Here is a 6,069-nt window from a genome sequence, read left to right on the forward strand (position 1 = left end):
GCACAGCCAGTCTCGTGGTGAGGTGACTGGTGCTGGTTGACTGGCAGTGGGCTGTGCTTAGCTTGTCAATCTTGCCACAGCACGAGCTCAACAGTTGTACTATGTTGGTGGGCAAGACAGGGCTTCCGCAAAGATTCTCTGTCCATCTGGGAACATGCATTTCACATACTTTGTTGTATTAAGCACCTTTCAAACACGGCCACAGAATAGCTTCGCCAACACAGTTTTCTTCTAGCTTCTCTTACAACAAATGTGGTGGCTGTTGTCAGAGCTCCCTGATGAAAGTGAGCTTTCTTAGTGACTCTGTTCAGCTGTAGTTTCTCAGTGGTGGTCCTCCACTTACAGGCATAATATTTCTATGTCCCTGTTTTGAATAGGAATATTAGTTGATTTTATCCTCTCAGAGTTACAGGCACACTTAATTCCTTTCTGTTTAATCTGTCTTCTCATACTGAACTCTTCAGATGGAATTTTTAAAACCTCCATAGCTATTTTTCTTTAAACTGTTCTGAAAAAAAAAAAAAAAGGCATTGTGTTTTTTCTTACTGTGTAGCATACCTGTGTTATTAGGTATATAAATAATTTAGCAGAAATCCCACTCTGCTCTTCAGTGCCTCTGCATTTATGGCTGCTTTGTTCAGATCAGATGTAGGAGGGGAAAAAAAAAAAAAAGACTGCTGCTGTCTTACTTGGCATTGATAGCAGATATATGCAGGGTAAGTGGAAAAAAAAAAATCAGTAGTCATATTTTGAAAAGAATTGGTAAACTCTTTTTGTCCTTCTGTCCTGTGCTCAGTGTGTTTAGCATAAATTTTCCTATGCACGCTCTAAAGACTGCTCTGTCCTCCATGACTTCTAATTAGTCTGTGCAAAGACGTTTATTGAGAAACACCAGTGCCTTTTAATAGATTTAAAGTGTATTACATATTATGATACAAACTTTGGATAACTCTGCTGTACCAGGTCTGATTAGGTCATCTTCAGTCTGTTTAAATATTGAAAGTCACAGAACAGTTGCTTTGTGTATACGTACAACTGTGAATGTTTTTGTCTCAATCTGCCAGTTTATCAGAATGAAATTAAGGCTTAACAGTCACTTTTCATTTTCTTACAGCAGTGGTCCTAATCTGAGGTATGTACTGTAAGCAAAAAGCAGAATCTCTGCTACAAGTTAGATGCAAATGTAAGAGAATCTAATTCTTACTCCACCAAATGCTTTGTAGTTGCTCTGCTTGTTCAAGTAATGTAACATGTTCAGAGACACAAACAAAACCTTGGCAGATCTATTCTGCCATATTTCCCCTTCAAGGTAAGTAAGAAGATGCCAATATGCCACAGAAGATTGACTGAGAAATAGTTACTCAAAGTTTTCCTTCACTACACTAACAATTCCTCCATGCTTTCAAATGAAGAAATGCGGGAAAATGTGTTACACAATAGATTTTAATAGCTTTAGGAGCTTTGCATCTTATTTGAACTTAATTGTAAAACTAAAGATTTAGGGTAAGGCAGGAATATGTCAAGTTTAAATGATCAAACTTGCACAACATGAGTGCTGTTTGCTCTCAGGTCTATAAGAACATTTCTTACAGTCATGTTAAAGCAAATAGTTCCCAAGTTTGTGTCTTAGACTAAACATTCTAATAATTGTGACTCGTTCAACTGAACATAGTTGTGGTGATATGTGAAAGTGATACATATGGTGTACAGTACTTGGAATAACAAAATAGTACTTTTTGTGTAATAAGTTTTCAATGTAGAAAACAGAGCTAATATGATTTCTAGTCTCTATAAAACTTTACATTGAGATTAAAACTCACTCACTACATTGTTCATATCTTTTGAATCCTGGAGAATGCATATGTAGCATTCTGCTTGCATTTCACGCAGTGTCAACTGATCCTTACGATGCTGAACCATTCAGACAGGTGATGCTACCCCATATCAGAACTGAACTCTGAGATGAAAGAAAGCTGCAGTTTCTGACAATTAACCAAGTAATTGCCATACCACTGGTTCAGGGCACAGATAGTAACCTGCCTCTGAAATGATCATTTCTGGTTTGCTTGCCTCTGCCTCTTGCGGAGTTCTATCTTATTTTTATCACCTTTCTGAGTCATCTTTTTTCTAATTCTTTCAAAGATTGGATTATGGTGTTTAAGGTACTGATGAGTTCATATATTGCCATTAGAGATGTGCATTGTTTCTGTGTTATCCATTATGCATTCTAATAGTGCGTTAAGTAAATGTTTTCATTAAGTGATCCTCAGTGGCATTCAGTCTTCTGAACATTTAGCTTATAACACAGGACTATAGAAATAATTATTTGTTTCTTTTTGCATTAAGTTGTATTTATAGACTTCTGCTTTCCTTGTGCGGTGTTTAATCGCCACCTTTGGTTCTTTTGCTATCTCAAATAACTTGGACTTCTTTTTCAGTACTTAATGATAATGATGCTGGTTCAGTCCCAAGTTTCTGATATTCCCACTTTTCCTTTTTTCTTGGGTTGGAACAGACCTCTGCAGGTCATTTTGTCCAAACCCCTGCAAAAGCAGGGATGACTTCAGGGTTGGATCAGGTTACTCAAGGCCTTGTCCAGTCAGGTTCTCTGCATCTTGAACAATACAGCCTTCTGGCCAACCTGTTTGTGTTTGACACCTCTCGTGGTGAAGAGTATTTTTTTTTACTCCCTAATACTTAACTGGAATTTCCTTTCCTGCAACTTGCCTGTTACCTCTCATCCTTTCGCTGTGCATTTCAAAGTTGATCATAAATCTTTCCTGTTCAGATACTCTATGTCACTTCTCTGTTTCTGGGACTATAACCATTTGGCCATGTATAGTTTATATACTGGAAGTGTACTGCTAATAGAAAGGATGTTAAACCAGTGTTTTAAGAGACTTCACCACTGCTTCCTCTAAACTCTAGAAATACGCCTTTCCTGCAAACTTAACTTTGGCAAAAGAAGGCACCTATCCTGGTAAGTGGTCCAAGAAAAACTGTTGGGTCCATGTCCAGTCCACAGGAAGTGGGAAAGGAGCCCAACCTTCATTGCTGCGGCGACTTCAACATTGGAAATATTCAAACCAAAGAATCTGAGAGTAAATTTTGTAGTTGCTTTGGCTGCACGATTTGGAAATCTGGATTGTTTCAGCACAGAAACCTTGTTTCAAGTTCAATGAAAACAGGAATAATTTTCTAGCTGCTGTTTTCCGTCATGGTTTTTATGTACATGAATTGATTAATCAGTGTATCCAGGTCTCTAATGGATCTTGTTGCCCTGAAAATGTTTTTAGGTAGCTAACCAGATTAGCAAAGTGGTAGTTTCATCTCTATGCCAGTTAGATGGACACGGCTCAAATGACCAGTTCTGATGGTGAGTATTCTAGGATCTTGGGATGATGTAACAGCTGTCACTGTAGGTCATTGTTGTAATACAGTAAGTTATGGCATGTTGAATGCTGATGAACCTGTCACTTGCAATTTCTCCTGTACTCTTTTAAGTCAGGGAAGTGCTGGTAGTGGGAAGTGGCATTTCTATTACCAGGGTAAAGAACCTCTCCCCATGTGAAATGAAAAAAGAAATGTATCCTTGAGGCAGTAAGATCAAGTTGCACATGTAATTCCGTTCAGATGTGGCTGTACTAATAGGGTGAATGAACTGGAGACAAATTTCAAACCCAAAAATCTTCTCTCTCATTCCCAGATGCTTAAAACCACAGGAACCAATTCTGTATTACCCATATTTATGGCTTGCTTGACTGTAGTAGCTCTCAAAATTACCCTTTGTAGTCAAAGCCAATCATTCTTCTGATCTGGCCTGGGGTTTTTTTGTGATCTTGAATATGAATTGCTGAAAGAAAAAGCAAATAATTATTTCATTACAGATTGTGCATATTTATGTGAAGTAGTTTAGACAAAGCGCACTAAACCACTTCAACCAATTATAACTGAAGTTCAGCCCCACAGCAGGAGTGCATACACCCTCTCACTTGAGAGGCTGTTTTACTTCTGTATTATCTGTTGTAGGCATGCTTAGCCCTGCCTGTCATGTTTGGTACATAAGATGTACAAAAGTGCCATCTCAAGCCTGTTCTGTCAGGTCCCTGGTGCAATGAAACACTTCATTGTTCTCATTCCTTTTCATGGTTCTGGACTGCTAGGAGGCATTATGTGCCATTTCCACTCTTACGTGTTGTACTCTTGCTTTCAAAAGTGCATGTCGTCCCCGTGCAACAGTGCTGAAACGTGTATTGAAGGAAATTGTATCTTCTGAGTCATGGGTTTTGTAGAAACCAGACCCTGAAGGTCTGTTTTTTTTTCTGGCTAAGGACTTGCCTAAGACTGGATCTCTTGAATGTGTCATGATCGGTCCCCTAAGACATGCTTTGTTTCTCTGATGCTTTAGTCCAATTGCATCAGTGATCTTCCTGCCTTATGAAAGCTTCAGAGGCTATTTAAGTATAATCCATTAACTCAGCTGGCTCCTGCAGTCAAATTTATGACAAATGTTGGAGTGATCTTCAGTAATCACTAACATCACTAAAAAGAAATTAATTGTTTTCCTCAGGTGCCCCCACTTCCCCCCCAACACTTCATCAGTAGAGAATGGATTTTTTTGCAGTTGTCAGGACAGTACCTAGAGATAATTCTTCAACTATGCTCAGGCATTGGCGTTTTAGAGCTACTGGTTCACTCCAGCACACCTGATCTGCTCTGTAGTTGGCTTTGGAAGCCACTTGCCCATGAGCACCTCTCTGCTCTGGCCACCACTGTGCTGCCACCATGCAACACATCATGGACAGGTGGTGGCATCCACCCTCCCTTCACCTAATCCCACAACAGGTGCCTGAAGATTGCAGACCTGGCTTGCAACAGCTTGGATGAATGGATGGTTTAGTTTTGAAGGTTACAAACTAGACTGAAATGGTTTCTTTTTTGGTGGTTGAACTGATTTGATGCTCAACAAGGTGCATGGATAGCTAGTTAAAAGTGCTTCCATATAAAGCACTTACTTAGAGGAGAGTCAGCTTGTTGGCTTATAAAGGGGGAGGAGGCCACATTATCCTGAACAGTGAATAGGTGATGCCTTTTGCATGGCGTTTTATCAGTATCTGCTAGGATGTTACATGCAGCTGATAACACAATATAACACAACACAGCAAAACGTTGTGTTTTCGTGTAGAATTAGGTGACCACTGATATATCAGTGCACTGAGCCTCAGATTTGCTTGTGGCTCACTTACTGCATATTCTGAATATTCTGGTGCATGGGCTGAATTTGTTCATTTCCGTATCTCCTGTAGGAAATATCAGAACAATGCGTAATGGACTTTCTTCTAGACATGGGGCCATTTGAGTCTGTCTGTTAGTTGGGTGTTTGACTTGGACATCAACAAGACACAATTGTTCTCATCCTGTCAATGATGTGTCTGGGAAATTAAAAAAATAGGTCTGTTAGATGTGATTCTGGCTGTAGGACTGGAAAGGCTGATATACAAGTTTCCTACGTTTTTTTGAAGAGATGACAGAACTAGACTCATAGTAATGATGGCAGTGTGGTAACAATCAGTGTGGTTTGGTGGGGACTGTAGTGATACTGGGAATGTCTTTACCACTCTATCAAAACTGGTGATGCTGCCCCTTCTCCCAGACCTCCTCATGGAGAACTGTGGAACACTGCTTAACAATTCTTCTGTGCTTGATCTTGGGTGTGGCTGTGAGGTAGCTCTTTTAGGAGCATATATCTCTTCTGCCTTGCAAGATACTCTCATCAGTGGCAAAAAGGATGTATATCTATGTATGATTTTTTTTAGTGTTATTTATACAGTCCTTTAATACTGCTACTTAGAGCAGTGGCAACTGGGTGAGGCTGGGTTGTCTTTCCATTTTTGCAGACATCCTGTTGTAATGGGTTTTGGTTTTATTTTTTGGGTTTTGAGGGTTTTGTTTACTGTCCTTTGCTGTGTTCGTATTCCATAATATTACAGCTCCATAAGGAAGTTAGATGAATCCTACCTGTCCCCTGATGGAACTTATCTGTGAAGATGTCTGCAAGGACAAATTCTG

The sequence above is a fragment of the Athene noctua genome, chromosome 2 (genome assembly GCF_965140245.1).
Source record: "Athene noctua chromosome 2, bAthNoc1.hap1.1, whole genome shotgun sequence".
Lineage (NCBI taxonomy): Eukaryota > Metazoa > Chordata > Aves > Strigiformes > Strigidae > Athene > Athene noctua.